At 35.7% G+C, this 27,046-nt stretch overlaps 1 non-coding gene and 1 pseudogene across 1 annotated transcript; both read right to left on the reverse strand.

Annotated features, from left to right (window-relative positions):
• Positions 1–27,046, reverse strand: part of LOC143386855 (lysine-specific demethylase 5B-like) — a 59,123-nt pseudogene that overhangs the window by 26,896 nt on the left and 5,181 nt on the right.
• Positions 11,356–11,456, reverse strand: LOC143386856 (small nucleolar RNA U13). The gene has a single exon (XR_013089738.2). It is a non-coding gene; the product is annotated as a small nucleolar RNA U13 (small nucleolar RNA).

Consider the following 27,046-nt stretch of genomic DNA (forward strand, 5'->3'; position numbering starts at 1 on the left):
ATAGAGGTCCAAGTATCTGCATCCACAAAATTCACAGACACAAGGATGAGGTTCCCTCAAAGTGTTGTGGTGACAGAATTCCACCCAACAAAAAGGAAGCTGGCATCCCAAGGACCTGGAAGATACTATGTACCTATAGCCTGCCTCTATTCCCAAATTGCCATTGAATACAATTTTCTATAGGAAAGTACAGTCCAAAGCTTTTTAAACCATTCTATGAGTAAAAACTTACTCCACAGAAACAGGCTACACTTCTCAGGCTACAGTGTACAATTTAGAGGATCCATGTACTTTCTAGGAAGCTTTATAAACTACTACTGCCTTAATAGGATGCCTATTATAATAGCAGTGAAAAAAACTAGCTCATCAGTCTTCAAACATAGCTGAGACATATTTGAGAGGAACAGAAAGTTTTTCTACCCAGTTTACATACTGCTTATAATTTCTATGTGGGATTTCTCACCAGTGCAGGTATTTGATGGAATAGCTCCAATGGTCTTCAATATGCCAACAGAATGAAGAAAAGCACATTCCCACATACAACCAAGGGAGTTTCATGCCACATATATCAGCAGTAATATGGGCAAGGACAGACTGCTCCATCACTGGCATATTGTTAAAATTCCAGCCACTATCAAGATATTCCTAAAAATAAGAAAAATGAGGGTAAAGTTTTAGCTGTACCATGTTAATACTTTAGAATTCTATTTCCAAAGGCTGTCTGGAAAATAATTTCCTTCCAAATAAAAGGGAGTGGGAAGTAGAGGGGTCAACATGCTCAATTTTAGGATGCCCGTAGATTAGTTCTGCCTCATTTGAAGCTTTATATAAATGGACTTGTTCCAGGATTGGTGGAAAAGGCTGTAATCCTAGTGACTCAAGAGGCTGCTGCAGGAAGACTGCAATTTCAAAGTCAGTCTGGGCAATCTAACAAGACCCTGGATACAGAGATACTAAAGTTCAAAAATAGGCAAAGTAATCTTCGGTATTGGAAGTCAGAATAGTGGTTATCCTGAAAGAGGTAAAGTAATGAAGGAGAGAGGGCAAAGGGGGAGTTGGGCGCGGATTCTTAATTCTTATTCGACTGCTGGTTACATGGGTGTGCTTAGTTTGTGAAAATTCATCAAGCTATAGATATAGAATTACCCATTTCCTGTGTGTGTTAGAATATATTTATATATTTATTTTTTTTGTTTACTTCCTAACAGGATAGAATTTATTTTAAGAAACCTGATGGTGTAGAAAACAATAGACTCATAGACATAATTTTAAGATAAATAAATAAATAAAACTCTTAGATTTTCTTCAGAAGGAGAAATTAAGTTATACAATCTGAAGGCAAAGTTATTTTCCCTTATCACCATGATATAAAATGTAGTGGTACAATTAGGACTAGAATTGTTCTATTGTCTTCCAACTTTCCTTGAAATCACTAAAAATCTGATAATTAAGGATCTGCTGAAAGTAATAATAAATTACTTCAAGGACCAAACAGAATTTCAATAAGTACTTAAACTTTCAAGCCACATACATGGACTTTCATTTTTTATAATAAGGATGCTGGGGTTGGGGGATGCTGGCTGGGGTTGTGGCTCAGCAGTAGAGCCCTTGCCTCACATGTGCAAGACCCTGGGTTTGATCCTCAGCACCACATAAAAATAAGTGAAATAAAGGTTTAAAAAAATGATCCCATTAAAAAATAATAATAATAATAAGGATGCTATTAATCCAGTAGCAGGCTCTTTAGATCAAGGATATGCTGAATCATAGCTTTAAATGCACAAGTCTCCCTCAAACTAAAAGTTCCTTACTATTTGGGCCTACCTCGTCCTCAGGTGAAAGTTTGATTTTTCCATCTCGAACAGGAAAACCACTTCCAAATTCCTTTGAAGCAATATCAGCTCCATATTCCACTGTGACATCCTCTTCGATAGTGCCTACCAATCGCCAGAATTCTTTCTCCACCAGTTCTGTGGGAACCATATAAAAATATAATAAGAGGAAAAGGTGAGTTTTCTTACTCATTTACAAACTGCCTATGACTGATGTAACTAGGTAAATTAATGACAGGAATCATGGACCAGACTTCTAAGGGAAGATTCTCTCCATATCATTCCATAATTGATCCCAGGCAATTCAGGAAACATCTTTATTTTCTAAAAGGAATTTTATAATTAAGGAGCATTAAGAGTTGCGTACAATGGTGCAATGCTTATAATCCCAGAGACTCAGAGTCTAAAGCAAAGATTGTAAGTTCCAGGCCAACCTGAGCACCTTTGTGAGACCCTGTCTTAAAATATAAAATACAAAGGGACCAAGGATGAAGCTCAGTGGTAATACATGCTGTGTTCCATCCTGGTTACCAAAAAAAGAAAAGAAACGGCAACATAAAAATTAAGAATTCAGGGGCTGGGGATGTGGCTCAAGCGATAGCGCGCTTGCCTGGCATGCGTGCAGCCTGGGTTTGATCGTCAGCACCACATACAAAGAAAGGTGTTGTGTCCGCTGAAAACTAAAAAAAATATATATATATATTTTTAAATTCTAAAAAAAAAAAAAAATTAAGAATTCATGTTCCTCTATCACGAACCTGGCTATGATTATAAAAAGTAGCTAAAGAATGTAAAATGCTGATATTCAAAAATTGGGAATGTTTGTCTTTTCAGAAATGTAGTACACAACTTGGTTGAGGACAGTATAAAAATAATGGTCATCTGTGTTTAGAATGATGCTTTATACTTCAAGAGGCTTTTGAACACATTGTCTTTGAGTCCATCCATTTTTTTTTACTAGATATGAAAAGAAGAGTAAAGTAGGTAATGATGATTAAAAAAAGAGACAAGGGTGCAGAGTATGAACAAAAAGAACAATTAATTTGGGCAGAATGCCCTATAAAAAGGCACCAGACTGTCAAGGATCTGTTGATATCTGACTTGAGTACACAGTCAAGTAAGTAACTTAAACATCTTTCATCTTTTAATTAAAATAAAAAGCCAACCATAGATAGGTTGCAAGTCACTAGAATTGGCTGAGCAAAAACTGGCAAATACTATAATATACAAGGAAACAAAAGACCTAAAAATTCAAATGGAGAATAAACATAAGCCAATTAAATAAACAAACATTTTAGCTAATGTTGGTGATAATAAAGAAAAACAGGCTAATTAACATATACTGCTGGATGTTGGGACTGGGAATATAGCTCAGTTGGTAGAGTGCTTGCCTTGCATATACAAGGTTCTGGGTTCAAATCCCAGCACCACACACACACACACACACACACACAAACAAGTAAAGCTGGAGTGCCATAAATTGATGGACCTTTGGGGGTAGGGTAAGGAATAAATATTCTTATTTATGAGAACATTAGATCTCAGCAATCATTCAAAGAACATAATTCAATTACAGAGATCAACATGGATGAAGTGTTTGCTATAGCATTTATTTAGAACTGAGGAAGACCCCAGCTTTAAATAACTAGAATTACTAAAGGAAACCATTTAGTTTTGTCATATTCATTTGATAGACTATTAAATGCTGAATGAAGCATGCTTATAGTGCTAGGTGAACCAGGGAGAATTAAAACAAGAATCCTATGAAGTTCATAATACTAACTTACATGCAACTAGCTAATATACAACAAATGCATTCCCAAGCAAAGCACACAGCTTGGCACATAGTAAGTTGTCAATAAATTTTTGCTGTATTCTTTAAATTACATGCATTGGGCTAAAGGGACTGTAGGTGATTTTCTTTATTGCTATTTTTACTACTGCTACTGTATAATCTCTGTGAAAAAGGTATCTCTAGTGAAATTCTTAGATGAATCAGAATGCATTTTATTGTGGAATTTTAATATCATTAAAAATTAAAAGTGTCATTTCTGTCTCCAAAGTTATTAAAATCCTCTATCAGAGCAGTAAATGTGTACATACATGGACTGGCATGTTGAAGTAATCAGATTTGAATGCATCTGCCATTTCCCCAAAAGTACGAAGGGTGTAGTCCCTGGCTGTTTGTTCAAAGCCAAATGCTTCTTGTGGTTTACTACATCCCTGCAAATAAAAAAGAAAGTTTGTGTTCTAGGTGGCACCTGAAAATGTCAAGTCTACAAGTCTATCTTGTCAATCATCAAAAGGACAGATTTTCTTTAAAAAAAAAAAGTTTTATTTTTTTTTACTTCTATGCAATGTCTCCGTTTAAAAAAAAAAAAATCAATCTGCCTGAAATTTGAAGGGTGTTCTAGCAAGCAAATAAATTTACTTAAATAATCACATCTTTGAATAATTTAAATCTCTATGAAGAAGCATCCTAGGCTGGGCATGGGGAAGCTGAAACAGAAGGATAACAACTACCAGGCCAGCCTGGGCAAATAAGTGAGATCCTATCTCAAAATAATAAATTTAAATGGGGGGATATAAAGCAGTGACTAGGAATATAGCTCAGTGGTACAGTTACCTGAGTTCAATCACCAATTATTAACTCTTTGTCCCCAAACCCACATACACACACAGAAAAGAGGCAGCCTAAAACCTTGCTTCTTTCAGAACCAAAAAAAATTTTTCAATAATGAGAGGAATAATGTCCTTCAGAGAGTTAAAACTAAGAAAAAAATCAACACATAATATATCATCAAAATAGAGATAAAACACTTGATGGAAGTAGAATGGCTCTCTGAACAGCATTAGTTAATTATATCCTAACTATGCCATCAAAAACAAACACTGAGCCAGGCACAGTGGTGCATGCCTATAACCCCAGCAAATTGGGAGACTGAGATAGGAGAATCCCAAGTTCAAGGGCAGCCTCACCAACTTAGCAAGGCCCTAAGCATCTTAGTAAAATCCTGTCTCAAAATAAAAAATAGAAAGGATCAGCAATGTAGTTAATTGGTAAAGCAGCCCTAGGTTCAATCCCCAGTACTAAAAAAAAAACTAAACATTGAGAAGTTAGCAGGCAGTTACAGGTGGCCCTAGATTATAGAAAATTAATGAATTTGAATATTCCAGACCATCTTGCAAGTTCAACCCTATTTTTTTCAAAATATTTTTTAGTTGTTGATGGACATTTATTTTATTTATTTGTATGTAGTGCTGAGAATCAAACCCAGTGCTACCACTGAGCCACAACCCCAGCCAAGTTCATCCCTATTATCCACCTTATTATATAATCTAATCCTAACGCAAACATAGTATTCAAGTGACTGCTTCATTATAAATAGTATAAAATAATCCTCATAAAAAGTGATGGCAAGTATCAGTAAATACACAAAAATACTTTAAAAAGTAGATCACTAAAATTGCTTATGTAATGTAATTTCATTTGTTTAAAATAGAAGAGAGTCTGGATGAATATACACTGATATGATGGTTATCTATGCACTGTGAACTATCTCTATTTTCAGTTGTTCAGTGTTTCAAGAATTCTTGCTAAGAATATGCAGTGCTTTTTACAATGAGATTTTTTTAAAAGCAATGTAATTATATCTTACATTTTTTTACTCCCCCCCCCCCTTCTCAGCCACACTGTGGAATTTACTTCTAAGACTTCTATCCTATTCAGGGTCAATCCAATTTTCTTCCTGAACTTCACTATTATCCATTGCCAAATCTAAACCACCAGGCAAAGAAAAAGTACTCCAGAAGACATTTTCTAATGTTACCACTGTCTTTAATTTTTACCTGAGCCAAACACTTAGGACACCTCCAGTCTCCATTGGGAACATCATGGAGTGGTGGAATCAAGCAAAAGGTATGGTAACTGTCATCACAGTCATCACATAAGAGAAGCCGGTCCTCATCATTGCCACTGCCACACAAGAGGCAGACATACAGGTCCACCTGCATCAATGAAAAAGAGGGTAGAACAAAGCAGAATAAGCTATTACTTGATTTAGTGAAACTGTAAGAATGAAATGGATCTAAGACATGTATGTAGTCTTTCCAGCCTACTTCCAGTTGTACAACTTCTATAAGGGATATTTAAAATAAAAAAAAAAAAACCCTTCATTTTCTATAAAAGGTATTTCATAATACTTCATGCAACCTCAGTTTCAAAATGTGATCTCCCAAGTTTCTGAATATTTTTTCTCAATTGTCCTATATTTACATTGCTACCTTTTGGTAGTTTAAAAATAAGTCTTTCAGGGTTGAGGTTGTGGCTCAGTGGTAGAGTGCTTGCCTAGCCCCTGTGCGGCACTGGGTTCTATCCTCAGCCCTGTGTTTATATACAATTAAAACAAGTATATTTTAAAAAGCTTATGACCCAACCTTAAAAGAAAAAAAAAGCCTTCTAGAAGAATAAGGTGCTAGGTAATAATTACCCGCTAACCAAAAGTAGAATTTATGAAGGAAAAATTCAATTTTGCCATATTTAAAAGAAGAGAAGTTTTAAAGTTAATTAACTACATTAAACTACCACTTCAAATTCTAATTAAGTAAGGGTCAGTGTTTAAAAGTTCCCCCAAAATACCCACTGGTGAGGTATATTTACCGGTGTGGGAGCAGGAAATGAGGGCAATCAGAGCCTAACACTCTAGTTTCACTTTAAACAAAAGTGTCTAACAGAGTAAACAGCTCCCCATCTCTGCCATGTCCTACCCACTAATCCCTAGGCTCCTTTCTTCTTCTTTCCTTCCTTTCTCTGTTTTATATTTCATTTCTTTTTTCTGTTCCTTTCCCTTGCTAGATGGAAAGTTGGAAAACACCAAACTGGTTTTTGACATAGCCTTCAGCTCATTTGAAGGTAGGTTCGTTGATTCAATATATGATACAGCTTGTTTACTATTCAGTGCTCAACAGAATGTACTCTAGAAAAACAGCTGCCCCTACCGCCTCCCCATATTACTACACTGTCTTTATAAGGTTCTCGTGTATTTCTTCATTTACAAACTGATAGTATAAACTGACTCAAAAAGATCTTTTCATTGTCAGGCAGTAAGTTAACCTAACCTAAGTACGGCACAAAAGTATAAGCTTCAGGGTAAAGAGACTCAAAAGGAAGAAATGAAAGGAGGAAAGAAGAAATGGGGGAAAAGAGAAAGGAAGAAATCAACTCACAGCATTGGTGGATTTTTTAGATCGACTCTTGGGCTTTTCCTTCTCACTTTCTACAATATAATCTTTCTTCTCAGTGAGTTCTTCCTTGACGTTACTTTTCATTTCTTTGTCTGTGGGAGGCAATCCAAAGTTAGATCTTTCTGTATTATGCTGTTCTCTGCTTCCTTCTTCACCCCATCACCTCCTTCTTCCTTCTTTTTTTATATTGGGTATTGAACCCAGAGCTTCCCAAATCTAGGTAAGCACTGAGCTACATCCCAGGAAATTTTATTTTATTTTGAGACAGGTCTCACTATATTGCATAGGCTGGTCTCAAACTTGTGATCCTCCTGCCTCAACATCCTAAGTAGCTGGGAATACACCGTACTCAGCTATGTTTTCTTTCTTATTCATAAATAAACTTTCTTACCATTTTCACATTTTAGAGTTGGACAACCCATTCGACGTCTCAGATTATGAGTTCTGGCTTCTGTTGTCTCTTTTGGCTCTACTTTAATATTCATGGCCTAAAAGAAATTATCATATATATGAATACTTTCTTTAAAAAGAAAGAAATCTTTAAAGAATATAAACTGTACAGGTTTATATAATCTTACAAACTATATCTGTTAATCAGGAATTCAAAACACACTTCTCTCTTCCCTTGGAGACCACCTCATCTTTGAAACAACTTTTTTTTTAATGTTTTTTAGTTGTAGATGGACACAATAATTTTATTTATCTTTATGTGGTGCTGAGGATTGAACCCAGTTCCTCACTCATGCTAGGTGAGGGCTCTACCACTAAGCCACAACACCAGTCCTGACACAACTCTTACTTAAGGTATAAAGGAGAAACTTAGAAGTTAACAGAGTATTCTCCACTATTTTATGTTTTAAAAAATAAAAATAAAATAAAATAGGCCCTTTCCCCACCAAAAATAACAATGAAAAATCAGGAACAAATTATGGGAAATATTACTACTCAAATTGGAAACAACTCTTATTTTCCTCCTGGAAGCTTATTTATTTTTGTTGACTTCTTTTCAAGGTCTACCAGTATTCACAGAAAATTCAGCTTCTAAAATTTTCTTCAATTCTTTTTACAAACCATCATTATAAACTATACTTTTAACATCAATAAACTATTAAGGACTTCCTTCTCATTGAGGGTATATAAGCCAGTCTTGGTTTCTATTGTTTCTCAAAGTACTAATATTTATTGGGTTTTGTTGTGGTTATTGTTGTTTGTTTCTTTTTGCGGTGCTGGGGATTAGAACCGAGGGCCTTGTGCATGCAAAGCAAGCACTCTTACCAATAGAACTATATCCCCAGCCCAGTACTGATATTTTTTTGGGAAAAAAAAAACCAAAATTATTTTTGTGATCTGTTAACCAAGTAGTGTTTCTGAAACTATATATCACTTTGCCCTTGTTCATTCAGGTATATTAAGGATGTCCATAAGTAAGAGATTTTCTTCTAAAGGTGTCACTGAGGTAAGATGTAGGCATCCATATCTCAGGACATGTGTCTCAGTTATTTCATTATTTCTTTTATCTTTTTTTCCCCCTTTGGAGGGGGGTGTCCAGGGATTGAACTGAAGGGCACGTGACCACTAAACCACATCCCCAGCCCTATTTATATTTTATTTGCAGACAGTGTCCCACTTAGAGTCTCACTAAGTTGCTGAGGCTAGCTTTGAACTTGTGATCCTCCTACCTCAGCCTCTCTAGCTGCTAGGATTACAGGCATGTGTCTCCACACCCGACTATTATTTATTTATTTATTTTTTTTGAAGTAATGAGAATTGAACCAAGGGGCCTTGCTCATGCTAAGCAAACATTCTGCTACTGAGCTATATCCCTAGCCCTTATTTATTTTGAGAAAGGGTCTCACCTATGCCAGATTGGAGGAAAACCTGTGATTCTCCTGCCTTAGGCCTCCTAAATAGCTAGAATTGCAAGGGTGTGCCACCATGCCCAGCTTATCTACACAATTATTTTTTATTAGAGCATTATAGTTACACATAGTACTTAGGTTTATTAAAGATCAAGGATATGCTCAAAAAAACTGGTTCTTTAATTAACAAACTTAATATGTTTATGGCTTTTGAATAACTATTTTCCTATTCTAGATAGTTTCCCTCATTCAAAAAATGGGGTTACTAAAGTTTTTCATATTTCCAACTTATCAAAGTAAAACAACACTTCTCTTATTTATTCATTTTCTCAGAAAGCAAAATGGCTGAGTCTTTTTTTTCCATCTTTGTCAATGATTATTAAATAGTCAAGAGATTGAGAAGTGTGGTTACTGCAATATGAAGCTTCTCATTTCTAAATGTTCCCTATATATTCTGAATCCTAAAACATACATGCTATCAGACAGACTATACAGGAATCCAAAAAGTTTACACCTCTGTATGGAACAAGATAACTGAAAAAATATTCTTTCTTTTCCAGGGAAACTTCTTATCAGTCTTTTTACTATTCTCCTGATTTTCCTTTTATTTCACCTCATATATTTAATGTTACTTTAAGCTTCCCAATTCTCTCTCAGCTAAGTATTTGACATTGGTTCCATGCTACTTTTCAGTAAGTCTAAGAATTATGGCTTTCACTCTCTAACCTGTTTTAAAAAACTAACAACTCCCCATCTTCACATCTCCCACCCTTAATCTCCAATGTATATCACCTTTGAAAGTACAATGGGCAGACTGGGGTTGTAGCTCAGTGACAGAACACTTGCCTAGCACATGTAAGGCACTGGGTTTGATGCTCAGCACCACATAAAAATAAATAAATGAATGTATTGTGTCCATATACAACTAAAAATTGAAAAAAAAAGAAAGAAAGAAAGGGCAATGGGCAATCCAAATAGAAGCACAAGAACACCCATTCTTCCTAAGTATTGACTAGTTACAACTCAGCAGCTATCCAGGCAACATAAGCCCAGAAAAAGCTCTTCAATTTCTTATCCCTTTGCTGGAACAGTTCCCACCACCCCCACCCCACAAGTGTAAATGCTGGAATACACAAAGCCTCCTTGTGTGAGATGAATAAGGTTCAAAACTATAAAAAGCATAGGTACAGTTGTTGGACAGCCGTAGCACCACAATTCCACAATGTCTGCTAACGGACCTGGAGAAGCTCTCACCTCAGCTCTCATGCGTTTCGCTCTTCGGGCTGGGGGACAGGTTTCTGAGGGCTGCACAGACTGCCTCTGGGGAATATCATGGGGTTTGTACTCCTTGTCCTTTGTGTCTGTGGTCAGGTTGGGCTTCTGTAGACACTAAACATAAAATAAATTGCATTAATGAATCTCCCTTCTTTTTTTTTTTAATCTGGTTTTGATGTATTTTTACATGGTACAATTATTTATGTAGATAACATACAGGTCTATTTTTTAAAATCTAAATACAAAGACAAGTTTGCATCTGTTTTAAAAAACTAACAACTAATAATATACACACATGTAATAAGTACAACAGCTTAAATTTTTTTAAACAACTAAATTTGGTTTCTTCAATTTATTTCATTGATCTCATTAAGTCACAGGAAACCACAGCAGGTTCCAGACACTCCCAAAGAGCCATTTGCAATTTCCCTTGCTTGCAACTGTCAATTAATTGAAGACAAGTTGTTAAAAAGACCCCTAATATGTTCCAAAAATAATTTCCTACATTAAGACTATCTTATTTTTCAAAAAGTGTTTGGAGTAATAAAAAGGGGAATCCAATAGGTTTTTTACAATTTTACCATCTTGTAGTTTTAGAAATAACTAAGCAATGCTGTCACCAAAATATACCACCTGAATTGAGAAAACAGGACATGTGACAAGCATTCCAAGGTTTGCATATCTCCAACAAAGTCTAACTCACAAAGCAAAGATTAATCAGTAGCTCAAAGCAATAACTGGCTCACCATACAAGTCTCTACTTATTCACTTTCTCCTTTAGTTTAATTCTAAGCTGACTAAAACATGGTATTTAATGCCAATACAGCATAACACAACAAAGTATCACCACTGAAGCTAATATGAATTTTAAGTTAGCACTTCCATTTCATAAGAGAACCCACAAACATCTTAAGCTTTCGGGAGGTGGAGATAGAGGAGATTAAACCCAGGATAATTTATCATTAAGCTACATCCACAGTCCTTTTATTTTATTTTGAGACAGGGTCTCACTTGGTTGCTTAGGGCCTTACTGTTTTAAGTTGCTGAGGGTAGCCTGCAACTTTAGATCCTCCTGCCAGAGGCCCAGAGTTGCTGGGATTATAGGTGTGCACCATTCTACCTTGCATGCAAAGCATTTTTTTTCCCGCCAGAAAGGTAATATGCCATGTCCTAACAAGGTTGAGAGGGAGGCACATCTCACACAGGAGCATGAACACCCAATCGTCACGTTTATGAACCGAAGGATCATGGCAAGCATTTTTTTTAAAGTGAGTTCCAGCTAGGCAAAGTATGCACATTTATAATCCCAGCAACTCAGAAGAATCAAAAGTTTCAGGACAGCCTCAGTACCTTAGTGAGACCCATCTCAAAATAGAAAATAAAAAGGGCTGAGATTGTAGCTCAGTGGTAAAGTTCCCCTGGTTTCAATCCCCTATACCAGCTGTGCAACACCCCCTGCAAAATGTTCCAAAATGTAACCATCTAGAGGTTTTATATCATTTGTATTTGGTATGATAGGTACCAAAATAAGAAAATTCCAGAATTATTGGCATTATGGATACCACTATTACCATATAGTCTTATTTACATGTTTAGCTCCTTTTCCTTTACATTTGCAGAGAAAATAGAGACGCTGTGGGGAGAATAAACAAAAAAAAAACCATAGAGAAACAAATTATCAGTCTATTTTCTAATGTTTAAGAAATATAATATATAAAACAGAACATCAAGTGATTACTTAATATCAAGTGAGGAATATACCAAAGACACAACAACATAGCAATACTAAATATTTTGTTCTTTCTAAGTGATTTTATTTGGAAGTCAATTATTATATCATTAATATTATAATTAAACAGTCTGAAAAACTTATGAATAAAATACCAGTAATAAGTGAGAGAACCTGAGTTTTTTAAAAAAATTGTTATGAAATAATATCTACCATTCTATAACAAGTCTTCTATTGAGCATCTGGAGCACATTTAAAGAAAGCAAACAGAGAAGAATAAACTTGCCCATCACATAAATTAACCCATTTATGTGTTCTATGAACTCTCTATTTGAGACACCAAAGTTGGGAAACACTAATTACTGTAAGGATGGTCAGAAATTCAGATACTAAATATTCAGACCATTTTTATTTCCCACTAGTTTCAATGATTTCCATTATCTATGATCAGTTCAGTTCTATGGGGACTCTATATATTGAGACCTACGAGCTTAGCAGCTTTTTAGAATATACATGAAGAGGGCTGGGGATGTGGCTCCAGCGGTAGCACGCTCACCTGGCATGCTTGCGGCCCGGGTTCGATCCTCAGCACCACATACAAACAAAGATGTTGTGTCCGCCAAAAACTAAAAAATAAATATTAAAATCCTCTCTCTATATATAAAAAAAGAAATATGCATGAAGAGCTTCATTATTTTGTTCTGAACCATAAATCAAAACACACACCTGAAGCCTTGGTTTTATATCTAATGCTACCACAAACACTAGTTTTAACCTTTACTTGAGAAACAGAAATTTACAAATGATTAATAGCATCACACCATAAGCACATCATCCCACAGAGTAATCCCTTAAGACATTTAAAAAACATGATGATGCAAGATGGAGACCTGTGTTCTATAATGCCCATATATCATTGCTCAACTTTACTCAAGTTTCTCCAAATTTAGGCAATAAATTTGCAATAAATCCTTCATTATGTGCACTTCTTTTTTAAAACTCTATATTTTCTAATTCTCCTTTACCATAAAAACAAATTTTGACAATGAGAAATGAGCATAGGGGCTAGAGGTGTAGCTCAGTGGTATGGCTCCTGCTCATCATGTGTGAGACCCTAGGTTAAATCCCAGAACCCCCATTCCCTGTCCACGCCCCCCCCTCAAAAAAAGGGGGACCAATATAAACCAATATAAACTTTCAATAGTAGGAGAAATTAAATCAAGACCTGGATATAAAATGGAAAGACACCATCATTCAAAACTGTGTTTTTAAAAACATTCAATGACATAGCAGATGCTCATGTCGAAAAGACAGGATAACAATATTGTATAGGAAGAACCCATTGCCAATTTGTATATACATGCATAAAAAACAGCCAAGAGAAGTAACAAGCAGGAGGATTAGGGGCAATTAATTTTCATGATACTTCCCTGTGTTTTTAAATGCTTTTTAAACAACAAAACTCCACTGCCTAAGTATACAGATGGCATATTTCTGAAATGTTGGAACTTTAAAGCAGGAACTTTCTCTCCCCTGAGTCACTGCAACCTCCACACTTCAGATTCAAAAAGAGAAAATCTATATGGACAACTCTATCTAGGTCTGATTATAAAACAGAACCATAAAAGTTCCAAATTCAATATTGTTTTTAATTTCATCCATGGACTCACTAACCACTCATGTAATATACATTAAAACAGCTGGGCATGGTGGCACATGCCTGTAATTTCAGCTACACAGAAGGCTGAGGCAGGAGGATCAAGTTTGAAGTCAGCCTCAGCAACTTAACAAAAAGACCCTGCCTCAAAATTGGGGGGAAAAAAAGTAAAGGAAAAAAAGGTGGGGGGCCGGTGGTAGGGTAAGGATGTAGCTTAGTAATAAAAGCACCCTTGGGTTCAGTTCCAAGTAACAAAAATAGACACATAGCTTTCTGAATATCAGATTGGTCACTTTCTTCTAGGCTAAAATGAAAATTTACTTGAAAATAAGAAAGGAGAAAGGGAAGAAAATCTATAGGATTTAAGCATTACAAATGGTACTAGATTATAATATTAGAACAGGGTTTTGATTACTGGTTTGCCCTCAGAAACCATGTTATTATCTACCTTTCTATAACATAGAAACAACTTTTAAAATTATAGGGCTCACTGCTCTAGTCTTAGAATAACTCAAAGGATTTAAATAAATTATGACTCTCTTTTTTGCCAGAATCTTGAAATAGGTGGGAAGTTTCTACAATATTGTTTTACCTTAATTAATGAGAACAAAAGTGTTTATCTGAGTAAATTCACAAATACCATTTCTGTATGGAAACAAACATGGCTAGGTAAGAACTACTGAAAAAGGAACCCATTAGCTTCAAAGCTTTTGGGTTTTTTGGTTTTGTTTTGAATTGTGTTACAGAGGATTGAACCAGGAATGGCATATGCTAGGCGAATCTTCTACCACTGAGCTACATTCTCAGCCTTTTTTTAAATTTGATTTTGAGATAGGGCATCATTAAATTGCCCAGGTGGTCCTAAATTTTGTATTCTTTCTCCTTCAGCCTCCCATTAACTGGATTACAGTTTTAAATCCCACCACACACCCTGAAGCTATGCAGTATTTTTAAGTTCCTTCTCCTTTACAAATATAAGCATTCTACATGACCCTTTCCTTGGGAATCTCTGCTGGCAAAAAAGAACAAATAAATTATTTTCCAAGTTATACTTTCATAATATGGGAACCAGGGATGCTTTAAATAGCAAGCAAATGCAAAAGTATAAACCTAACAGTATACAATAATTAACTTCTTGTAAATAAACACCTGTTGTGGAGTAAAAACAGATTTCAGGTTTTGACAGTAAAATAACATGTCCTCTATAATCTTACTCATTCTAAAAACAAATGTCTAAGTATGGTTGCTCTCAAAACAGAATAACAACGCTGGAGAAAACAGCCAAAAACCAAGGTCTTCTGAGCAGTGTCATTCAAGCACAACTAAGGCTTTTTTATTCCCCCTAAAAGATAATATACCAACAAGCAGTGAATGAAACAGGTATGTGGCGAGCCCCAACACTCACCCTCAGACTGTCTCCAGACAGGAATAAATTGTAAGGGTTGAGAATTCGTTCATAATGCCCTCTGATATGTGAACCCACAGCTTTGCCAGGAGCAAAACCCATCTTGGTGGCAATTTTGGTCCATTTTCTATCCTTGCAAACAACTTCAAATCCACCTTCTTCTGCAACTAACTGTTAAAATAGCAAAAGTTAGAAACACTTATGTGGAAATCATGCCTAGGTAGACTCCAAGAACAAAATGTTCTTGGCTAATGTTATATTTTAAAAATACTTTTCCCAAGTAAAAGAAAAAATGCATGTGCTGTTAATATCAAGCTAGACAATTAAAACATTTCTTTTAACAATATGTTCATAAACATTTTGTCCCTCCCAAAATGACTTCTTGCTTCCCCAAAGCAGTCATTTTAAAAGAATCATAATCAAATCTCTACTAAAGCAAAGGCCCTAGGTACTTGGTCCTACTCCATGACCCTTAAAATCTCCACAAACTAAGGGACAGAAAGCCTGAAATAATGTTTGGTGGAAAGAATGCCGGCTTTAGATTAAAGTGGGACCTGGGGGGCTGGGATTGTGGCTCAAGTGGTAGTGTGCTCGCCTGGCATGGGTGCGTCCCAGGTTTGATCCTCAGCACCACATACAAAGATGTTGTGTCTGCCGAAAAATAAAATGTAAATAAAATATTTTTTTTTTTAAAAAAAGTGGGACCTGGAATTTAACTATGAGCTCAGCCATTTTAACTGGGTAGTTTTTTTTTTTGTTGTTGTTTGTTTGCTTAAATCCCCATGAGCTTCAGTTTGTCTGTCTATACTAAAATGGAAAGAAATAGTTTACAGAATTATTGGTGAGTTTAAAAATGACAAAAACGGGTGGCAGCAAAATACACAAGACTTCCAGACCAGACAGATGGAACCTGATTCTTATCACTCAATGGAACTAAAAATCTCACTTTACTTTGATTTTGGTACCAGGGATTGAACTCAGGGGTGTTTTACCACTGAGGCACATCCCTTTTTATTATATTCAATTATTTAGAGACAGGGCCTTGCTGAGTTGCTTAGGGCCTTGCTAAGTTGCTAAGGTTGGCTTTGAACTAACGATCCTCCTGCCTCAGCCTCCCCAGTTGCTGGGATTACAGGAGTGTGCCATTTCACCCAGCTTCACTTTATATATTTTAAACAAGTTTCTTCACAAGGCAAAGAAAACCAAATGCACTGTTCACAATTATATAAATGAGTAAGATGGTCATTAGCCCTTTACCTTATTTAGCTGAAACAAGTCCAAGATCTTCCTCTCCAAGCGTGGAATTTTTAGAGTACTTCCCTGTAACTCCCAGTACTTTGCAATCTGGTCCAGGAAATTCAATTTTACACGAGTTTGAGCCTAAATGACAAAAAACTGAGCATTAATCTCAGATATTTTGTTTATGTCTTTGTTTACTTATTTTTGGACATGTCTCACTATGTTGCCCAAGATGAGCTTGAATCCCTGGGATCAAGGGATCCTCCCACCTTAGCTTCCTGAATAGCTCAGACCACAGGCATATATGCCTGCTTATAAAATAAACTTACCTAGTTTTATTTTAAAGCTCATGTCTATTACCTGCCTGTGCCACATTTTCATTCTTAGAATATTTAAATGCAAAACTATTTCTGAATTCAAGAGAAATAATCAAAGGATACAAGATAAAGCTGATTAAACAATCATACTTTAATAGAGAAATAGCTGAAAGTAAATAAATGAAGTTGGCTAAAAACTTATATACTAACTCAACAAAACCTTAATTTAGCCCTTATCATGCATGTGTCAGGCAAGGAGTTCTACACTCAATAAACAGTCTTATAACATAAGTTCTTACCCTAAAAGGTGCTTCATTTAAGAGGTACCAGAGTAAACACAATTTCATTTTACAGCTTAAGTTTTTATATGCCCACCTTGGTCTTTTTACAACAAGATTTCAAAGGCTTGTTGCAAGTAGAAATTTTCTTACTTGCTCAAACACAAATCTAAAACCAGATTTATAATAGTGCTTCTATAGCAAATTTTTTTCAATGGTCCTGGGGATTGGATTCTGGACCTTGTGCATGCTAGATAAACACTGTACTGCTGAGCTACATACATCCCCAGCTCTGATCCTCCTAGCTCAGCCACCCAAGTATCTGGGATTATAAACATGCAACACCAGATGTGGTCTATATCAGTTTTTAAAAAATATATATATTTTTGGTTGTTAGAAGATCTTTATTTTTATTCATTTATTTATACGTGGTGCTGACAATCAAACCTAGTACCTCTCACATGCCAGGCAAATGCTCTACCATTGAGCCACAACCCCAGCCCCCATATCAATTTTTAAAAGTGCCTATAATTTAAAGATAAAAAAGGAAACTTTTTAAACATATTATTACTATACAGTCATTTTTATTTTTACTCTCCTTGCCAAATATAAGCTGGACAGTTTGGGGAGATTTAACTTGAAGCCAAACCAAAATTTGGATCAATATTCAGATATTCTCAATCATACCAAGATTTTAAGTTAGTAATTATCTTCTGTTTTCAGGTTTAATTTGAATTTGAAAATACACTGAAATTATTTACAATATACACATTTTAATCCTATTATCAATGTCTATAAAATCTGTTGGATATGTGCTCTGTTTCAGTTAAGGATGTTTAGTTCAATATTAAAATCAGATTTTAAAACTAACAAAAAACACAAGTCTTATCTACCCTGCTCTTGGTGGCTAGAAACTGAAAAAACATCTGTTCTCTAGAGAATGTTCTGTGTTCCTCACTCTTCCTTAGGAAACTAAAGTGTTATTAAATCTAAGTGACAAAGTTATGCATTTTGAAGAAATTAGGACTATAGACTCTGTTCTACTGTGTAATTCTTTTCAAAACCTAAATTCTAATGATTATCGCCTTAATATAGGATTTACTAACAGACCAAAAAGTGTCTGACAAGTATCATTGCTTTTAATAAAATTTGTCTGTTTCAATGGCCTTACTGCAAATTGTTTTACCATGATCATCAACTATTGGACATAATTTCTTTCCCTACCAGATTGGTGACAAAGCCTCTTCAAAGTGGACCCCTCAGGAATACAGGAAACAGGAACAACAGTAAAGACATTACCTCCAATTCATTCAGCCTCTGGATCCATGGAGTAAAAAATGAAGTTTATCAACATCACATGCAAAAGGTGGCTGCCAATCCTAGGAGAGAGCAAAAGCTCTTATTAGAAGAATTTATAATTATTTGACATTTAGTAGCAGAATATATACACGAATGAATGATATATCACATATACTCCCCCCCTTCCCTGCTGAGCCCAGCAACATCACTAAGCCCCAGCCTGTGTTGAAAAAACAGGTTTAGGTAAAGAGACTCTAACTTCTTATTTACTACAGAAGTATCTTACTACAAAACAGCTATATCAACACCAAAGTATATATTTTTATATATTTAAACTTCTAGTCACATTAGCTTTTATTAAAAAGTTGAAGATAAGTTCTTCAATAGGGGGAAGGAGAAACTGACATCCAAAACCAATTTTCACTATCCTTAATATGTCTATTCATATAGATACCTGATCTCTAGAGAATCCTTCTATACTGGGAGAACTGAGATCATGAGGAAAGAATCAAGCAAGAAGAAAAACATATAAATTTACCTATGTGGAGCTAAATACAAACAAAAATCTACAATAAGGTAAGAGCTAAAATATTTTAGAAATGCTTTTTAATGAATTTCATTTGGAATAATAATGAAAAAGTCCAGAGATGGATAGCAGTGATAGTTGCACAACAATGTAAATGTATTCAACCAAAACAATCATAATCATAACTATAGGAACAGGGAAATCAATAAAGTAGATCAAGGAGATCAGGGAAAAAAAGAAAAAGAGGCTTTGAAATAGAAAAATAAAATATTGAAAAGATATAATTCAAGGAAGTTCATATCCTTTAACCGAATTTCATACACAGAAATTTATCCTAAGAGAATAATTCAACCAGAGTGAACAAATTTCATGTGTGAAATTAACTGCAGTATTATGTTAGGAAGAAATATTAGGATATTAAAATAACAATGAATAACATACAGCATTTGCAAGTGCCAGATTTATAAAGAATCTCTGATCAATAAGAAAAAATTGGGGGGAAAACTAGGGTGTAGCTCAGTAGTGAGAGAGCATGCTTAGCATGCACAAGGCCCTAGGTTTAATCCCCCGAACCAAATTTTTAAAAAGAAATGGAAAATGACCAATCATCCCAAGATTAGTGTCCAAATTAATTCCAAATAAGAAATAATCAAAGCTTATATTGTTTCTACCTATCTTACTTAGCAAAGACTAAAAATACACATACCATCGATATTAGAAATTTGTGACAAACTGTGCACTCTTAATGGTAAGATATTTAGGAAGCTTATTAAGGCATATGCCCTCTGACCCAGAAATTCCCTGACAGCAATTTACAAATATGCATTAGTATTCACAATAACAAGATGTAGACACAGGAAATTCACTGTAGAATTGTTTCAACTTAAAACCAAATATGTGGGCCGGGATTGTAACTCAGTGGTAGCATACTTAACTAGCATGTGTGAGGTACTGGGTTCAATTTGCAGTACCACATATAAATGAGTAAAATAAAGGTCCATCAACAACTAAAAATAAACATATAAATTAAAAATTATTTAAAAAAAAACACACCCAAATACACTAAGATGGTCTTGGTGGTACACACAGCTGTGATCCCAGCTAATTGGGAGGGTGAGTTAGAGGAATAACTAGTTCAAAGCCAGCTTGAGCAAAATAAACAGAAAGCACTGGGGACATAGCTCAGCAGTAGACAGCCCCTACTTTCAGTCCTCAGTAAACAAAACAAAAATAAATGACAACAAAGCCCTAATATGTATCAGTGAGGAGTAAGTTAAACAAATGTTGGTACATCTGTAAATAATAAAACTAATCAGCGGTAATAAATAAAATATCTAGACATTCAACATTGAAAATAGCTAAGATTCAATGAGTAAACAAAAACAAAACATGAAAAATTGTGTTCACAGTTTTATGTACTTTAAAGACTACCATAACAGGAAGAAGGAAGAAAGGCTTTTTCACCTTTCGAACCTATACTGCAGGAATTTATCACTATAGTTTTTTGTTTAAAAATAAAACAAGCCAGGCATGACAGAGCAACTCAGGAGGCTGAGGCAGGAGGATTAAGTTCCAGGATAACAACAGGGCAATTTAATGAGACTGTCAAGAAACTGGGGATGAAGCTCAGTGGTAGAGCACACTGGCATTCAATCCCCAGTGGTACCAGGGATGGGGGTGGGGGGTAACAAAAAATAGAAGTTTAGTTTTGTTTTAGTGATATAAAAGACTTCAGTTGAAATGCCCACCTGCAAGTTCTAACACGTGAGGGTTAGTTGTTTAAGAATACAATGTTTAATGCCATTTCAGTCACACTGCCTTCTCAATAAAGACTATGACATCCCAGCAGCTCAGGAGGCTGAGACAGGAGGATCACAAGTTCAAAGACAGCCCCAGCAACAGTGAGGCGCTAAGCAACAGTTGAGACTCTGCCTCTAAATAGAATACAAAATAGGGCTGGGAATATGATTAAGTGGCCAAGTGCCCCTGAGTTCAATCCCCGGTACCAAATAAATAAATAAATAAAGACTATGGCTAATATTTAAATGGTAGTTATATTCAAGTTAAAAATACTCCATACTAGGGCTGGGGATGTGGTTCAAGCGGTAGCACGGTCGCCTGGCATGCGTGCGGCCTGGGTTTGATCTTCAGCACCACATATAAAGATGTTGTGTCCGCCAAAAACTAAAAAAATAAATATTAAAAATTCTCTCTCTCTTTTTAAAATAATAAAAAAATAAAAATACTCCATTACTAGTCAAAAATATAAAAGTCTAGTGGCTGGAATTCTAGCTTAGTGGTAGAGTGCTTGCCTAGCATGTGTGAGACCCTGGGATGAATCCCAGGCACCACTTAAAACTAAATAAAATAAAGGTGTTGTGTCCATCTTTTTAAAGATGAAAGTTAAAAATACTCCATACTAGTCAAAAAAGATGAAAGTCTAGGGGCTGGGGTTCTAGCTTAGTGGTAGAGCGCTTGCCTAGCATGTGTGAGACCCTGGGATGAATCTCAGGCACCACTTAAAACTAAATAAACAAAATAAAGGTGCTGTGTCCATCTTTTTAAAGATGAAAGTCTGCCAGGTGCAGTGGCACACACCTATAATCCCAAAAGCTCAGTAGGCTGAGGCAGAAGGATGGCAAGTTTGAGGACAGACTCAGCAACTCAGTGAGACCTTGTCTCTAAATAAATACAAAATAGGGCTGGGGAGGTGGCTCAATGGTTGAACGTCCCTGGGTTCTATCCCTGTATCACATATACGAACAAGTGATCAAATATTTAGTTTTATCATACCATCCAAAAGGATTTGAAGGTGATATAAATTATTCCCTGACTGATCAGATAGATAATAAGCCTTCTAATCCCTAAACATAAACACATGATATAGAAATTTCATGTCCTGATAAGCCTGAAAAACTTATAAAAATTAAAGTATATCTTTATATTTCTATAAGTAATTTATGCTTATTTTAGCCTGTAGCCTCAAATAAAATGAATACTAAAAGTGACGCATCAAGAGTCCCTTCAATTATATTTTATAATGACACATCAATTAAAATTTATAATTAAAGATTGCAAAAATCATTTTTTTTTTCATTTTAAAATATCTACTGAAATGTTTGCCTCCTATTTCAGTTGCAAATTAGAGGAAAAAAGATAAATGCCATTCCTTTTGGGACTTTCATTTTCAGTAACAAAGGTGTACTCCAATAAAAAAAAAAAAAAAAAAGAACTGCATGGTGTGGTGGCTTGTGCCTGTAATCCCAGAGGCTCAGGAGGCTAAGGCAGGAGGACCACAAAGCCAGCCTCATCAACTAGAGGTCCTAAGCAACTTAGTGAGACTCTGTCTCTAAATAAGATACAAACTAGGGCTGGGGATGTAGCTCAGTGGATGAGTGCCAGAGTTCAATCCCCAGTGTTAAAAAAACCACAACACAAGAACTGCACATTATTTGAATGCTCACTATCATGGGGAAACCAAGAGAGCCTTGGCAAAGTCTGGCCTCATTGGGTCATGTGTTTTAAATAAGGATGGGAAAGCCATTAAGAAAGAAAGATAAGAAACCATTATAAAAAGGCTCTAATAAGTAAAAATTAGGGGAAATGATTTTCAAACTAAGAAGTCAAATAATAAGATCTCCATTTACAAACATTTTGAAATTTTCTAACTCAACACTTAATCTAAAAGGAAAATATCATGTAACCTAATCAATAAAGTGATTAAAGGCTGGGAATGCTGCTCAGCGGTAGTGGGCTTCCCTAGCATGAATGAAGCTGTGGGATTCATTCATGGCAATACAGAAAAAAGATTTTTAAAAAATTTTAGCCAGGCATGGTGACGCAATATGCCTGTAATTACAGCAACTGGGGAGGCTGAGACAGGAGGATCACAAGTTCAAGGACAGCCTCAGCAACTCAGTGAGGCCATAAGCAATTTAGCAAGAATTCAATCTCAAAAAATAATAATGGTTGGGGGGGTATATCATTGGTGAAGTGCCCTTGGGTTCAATTCCCTGTACACCCAAAAACAAAAAGTGTCATTTTTTAATTTTTTTAATAGTTGTACACAATACTTTAATTTTGTTTATTTTTATGTGGTGCTGAGGATTGAACCCAGAGCCTCGAACATGCTAGGCAAGCCAGCAACCCCAGCCCAATAATAAACCATTTTTCTTACAGAAAAACAATATTTTCAGTCCATAAAGTAATAAGAAATCATAGATTACAAGCGGTTCTAAATAAATTCCCTGCTGAGATTTAATTTCCTTCATTTTTAAAACTTTAAAATATAGTTTTAACTTTCAAAATAAAAACTACAAGAACTATATTATTTAACACTTTCCTGTTTTCATATATGTATACACGACCAATGTAACTCCAAATCATGTACAACCACAAGAATGGAAAGGTAGGCCAGGCACAGTGGCACACAGCTATAATCCCAGCTGCTTGGGAGCTGAGAAAGGACAATTGCGAGTTCAAAGCCAGCCTCAGCGACAGCAAGGCACTAATTAATCAGTGAGACAGACCCTGTCTCTAAATAAAATACAAAAATACTTGTGGGAATGGACACAGTGGTTGAGTGCCCCTGAGTTCAATCCCCAGTACAAAAAAAGAAAAGGAATGGTACATAATGGTAGGATTCATTGCTAACACATATGTTCATATATCATTCCCCAGGATCTCCTCTTAACCTTCTCCTCCCTCTCACTGGTCCCTTTATTTTACTCTACTGATCTCCCTTCCATTTTCATGAGACCCCTTCCCCCAACCTTTCTTTTCCTTTCTCCTCTCTAGCTTCCACATGAGTGAAAACATACTGACCCTCTAACCTTCTGAGTTTGGCTTACTTTGCTTAATATAGTGTTCTCAAGTTCCATCCATTTTCCCAAAAATGACACAATTTCATTCCGCTTTATCACTGAAAAAAACCTGAATAAAACTCCCATTATGTTTACACCACATTTTCTGTATCTATTCATCCACTGAGAGACACCTAGGCTACGGTTCCATAGTTTGGTTATTGTGAATGGTGCTTCTATAAACATGAGCATGCGTGTATCAGTACAGTTTTCGAACTTTAATTCTTTAAGATAAATAGGAGTGGTCTAGCAGGGTCATATGATGGTTTCTCCATGCTGATTTCCATAGTGGTTGTGCTAATTTACAATCCCACCAAAAGTTTAAAAGTGTTACTTTTTCCTCCCATCCTCTCCAGCTTGTATTATTACTTGTATTTTCTTTCCTTTTTTTTTGGGTGTGTGTGTGGGGGGGTAATTAAACCCAGGTGGGCTCCAAGACTGAGCTACCTCACCAATCCTTTTTGTTTTTTTGAGACAGGATCTCTCTAAGTTGCTTAGAGCTTCACTAAATTGCTGAGGTGGCCTTGCACTTGATCCTCCTACTTCAACCTCCCAAATCACAGCTGTATTGTTGTGTTTTGATTTGCATTTCCCTAATTGCTAAAGATGCTAAGCATTTTTTTCCATATATTTGTTGGTCATTTGTATGCTTCTTTTGAGAAGTATCTGGTTTAATTCTTTTGAGAAGTATCTGCTTAACTCATTTATTAATTGGATTAATTTTGGGGCCTGGGGTTTTAATTTTAAATTGAGTTGTTTAAATTCCCTTTTCACCACTTTTAACAAAAATTGGTAATTGGGCTGGGTTTGTAGCCAGTTAGGCCCTGGGTTCAATCTTCAGAACAATAAAAAGTACATATATATGCATATGTATATATAAACTTGGCAATTACAGGTTCTCAAAACCAGAAGAAAATATAAAATGGCTCTCAGAGATCTTTTTTCATCAAACCTCAAAGAAATAGTTTCCTGTCAGGTCACTTTATAGGAACTAGCCAAGTATCATGTTGTTCATAAACAGTAGAGTAAGGGAGCTAACTAGACCACATAGATACCTTACCATTCCCAAATTTACTCATCAGAAGTCTCCCAAAATCACCTACTGAAATGATTCATACAGATTTTGGCATATCCTTGAAAGTCTTTTTTTTTTTTTAGAGAATTTTAATATTTATTTATTAGCTTTTGGCAGACACAACATCTTTGTTTGTATGTGGTGCTGAGGATCAAACCTGGGCCACAAGCATGCCAGTCGAGCGTGCTACCGCTTGAGCCACATCCCCAGCCCCTCCTTGAAAGTCTTAACAGGCCTATAATGAAAATATCTTTTTTAAAATTCACGAAGAAGGATTCTAAAAAAGCTAACTGAATCCCTAGAACAAATCACCTTCTACCCAAATGGACTGATAATCATGATGTGGGCTAATCATGACAAGTTAACAGAAAACTAATATTTCTTTTCGGTCACTCATAGTTATGATATGTAAATCACTGGATGGGACCAGAAGAAACTTTAGATTCTTCTTCCCTACTGTTACCAATACAGGCACACATTATTTATTTTGGAATGCTAACACCAAGTCAGATTGTGACCAAATAGTCAGATTGTGACCAAATAGCTGTAACACCACAGCTTTTCTCTCAAGGAAGTTATTATTTATTTATTTATTTATTTATTTATTTATTTATTTATTTTTTTAAAGAGCAGCCAAGACCTTGTCTTTCTTTCTTTTTTTAAAATATTTATTTTTTAGTTATCGGCGGACACAACATTTTTGTTTGTAAATGGTGCTGAGAATCCAACCCGGGCTGCTCGCATGCCAGGCGAGTGCGCTACCACTTGAGCCACATCCCCAGCCCCAGAAGTTATTATTTAATAAGTAGTTTTGGTTCAGTTTTCTTCCATACTTAAGATCCCAGTAAGGAAAAACAATGTGTGGCAGAAAATTGAAGTTATCAAGGTTTAGAAAAGACCTGTTAATTTACCATCTTAAGTGGATGTGCATCATCTTAAATGTTTGTGTCTCAATACATCCTTTATTCTTTCAAACGGGCATCTATCCTTGAAGCCTGGTCACTGTCTTAATGTGTTTATGCTGCTAAAACAAAATCCTGGAGACTGGGTAACTTGAAAATAATAGAACTTTATTTTTCACAGTTCTTGGTAGGTTTTGATTTTTGGTGAGGGTTAGGTCTCTGTTTCCAAGATGGTGTTTTGAATGCTGTGTTCTACTTGGGTGGAAGGGTAAAAGGGTCTGGGCTAGTTCTTCCAACCCTTTTATAAGATTTCTAATCCTATTATAAGTACTCTGCCCTTGTGTTTAATCACTTCCCAAAGGGCCCTACCCCTTAATACTATCACTTTGGTGATTAAATTTTAACACATGAGTTTTGGGAGGGGCACAAACAATGAAACCATAGCAATCAGAATCTATTAATATTTTGAATGGACTAGCAGTTTGCCTTGTTAAACATTTAATAGTAGTGGGGTGAGCTAAGCAATTTCCAAGCTAATTTCAGTTCAGGTTTAAGTTTAGTCTTTGACTTTAAATATGACTATTAGGGATCATATGTGGGGTTTAAGAATGTTTCCACTTTGAATGTTAGGCTTAAAGTTAATGAATCTTAATTGTAGGAGGGTTAAGTATTTGCTGTTAAATATTTGCATCTATTAAAATAGATTACCATTTAACTTCCTTTTTTGAATACAATTACAAATGTATGTTTAGTTGAGACATCAACACAACAACAAAGTTTTTGTGTTCTTTTTCTATCTTTTCTGAGGCTCAAGATGATTTTTAGTCTTTCTACTATCCCTTTCCTGACCCTGGCTTTGAATCTCTTTAAAAGTGATTAGTTCATAAAAGACCAAAGGTAGAGCTTGTGTTTACAGTCTAATGAGACCTTAAAAATAGGGTGTGGGATGTTTGACTTTTCCTGCCTTTGGTGTCCAGGTAGGTTTGGGTGTTGCTTAGGGAAGGATGTTGGGGCAGAGTTCAACCTGAACCCCATTCCTCATGAGAACGAATCATTTTTAGCTTGTAGGTGAATTCTAAAAAAGCAAACACAGCCAGGAGTTTATGAAGGAAGGGTTATGAATTGTTGCCTGATAAGAACTATCACAAAAGGCTCTGCTAGAACCATTAACTTGCACAGAGGCCACCAAAAAACTCATGCAAAAAGTACTTCCACAAGGTCATCTGCCCAGCAACCGTCTGTTCAAACTTGGATTGGTGCCACACTTGTTATTAACCCTTGTGACTAAGGATTATTGTTTTGAAATATATGAGGTAATCCTCTTCATTTTTGTCTTTAAAAACTTCCCCTGGCATCAGTGTCTTTGAATAGGCCCATTATTTCCTACAACAGGCATAGTCCCCTTGCAATACTCTGCCATTTCCAAATAAATATTTGTATTTTAGAGTCACCTCTGTTTTATTTAGGTAGATAGTTCCATAAATAGGGGGCAAATTCTGGTTGCAACGTGAAAGACATTAAAATGATTCAGATGCATTTGGGAAGAA

Source organism: Callospermophilus lateralis, unplaced genomic scaffold, assembly GCF_048772815.1.
Source record: "Callospermophilus lateralis isolate mCalLat2 unplaced genomic scaffold, mCalLat2.hap1 Scaffold_578, whole genome shotgun sequence".
Taxonomy (NCBI): Eukaryota; Metazoa; Chordata; class Mammalia; order Rodentia; family Sciuridae; genus Callospermophilus; species Callospermophilus lateralis.